A 354-nucleotide genomic window follows, 5' to 3' on the forward strand; every position below is an offset into this window, starting at 1 on the left:
TTAATGATGAATAGAGGTAGCCAAAGTAAGCCAAATTCCGATTGTCTTTAAATCATTTCTAATTAAATGTGTTATTTGGTTTGAGGGCTAGAAAATGCAACAGATTTACATTTCTAATTATGTTTTTCTGAGACTAATATTAACATAATTAGCATTCCATTTGCACTCCCAAGGAAAAAAAATCACTCGAATTTAAATTTGCCACAGTTAAGCCATATTCAAATTACCGATTTTTCTGTGTATATTACTTTCCATGTGAAAATTTAAAAAATTTCCCCTGAATGAAAAAAAAAACTTTTCGAAATAATTTACATTTGAATAATTCTTTCAACTTTCAATCTGTTATAGCAATGA

Source organism: Pteropus vampyrus, unplaced genomic scaffold (assembly GCF_000151845.1).
Source record: "Pteropus vampyrus isolate Shadow unplaced genomic scaffold, Pvam_2.0 Scaffold6, whole genome shotgun sequence".
NCBI lineage: Eukaryota > Metazoa > Chordata > Mammalia > Chiroptera > Pteropodidae > Pteropus > Pteropus vampyrus.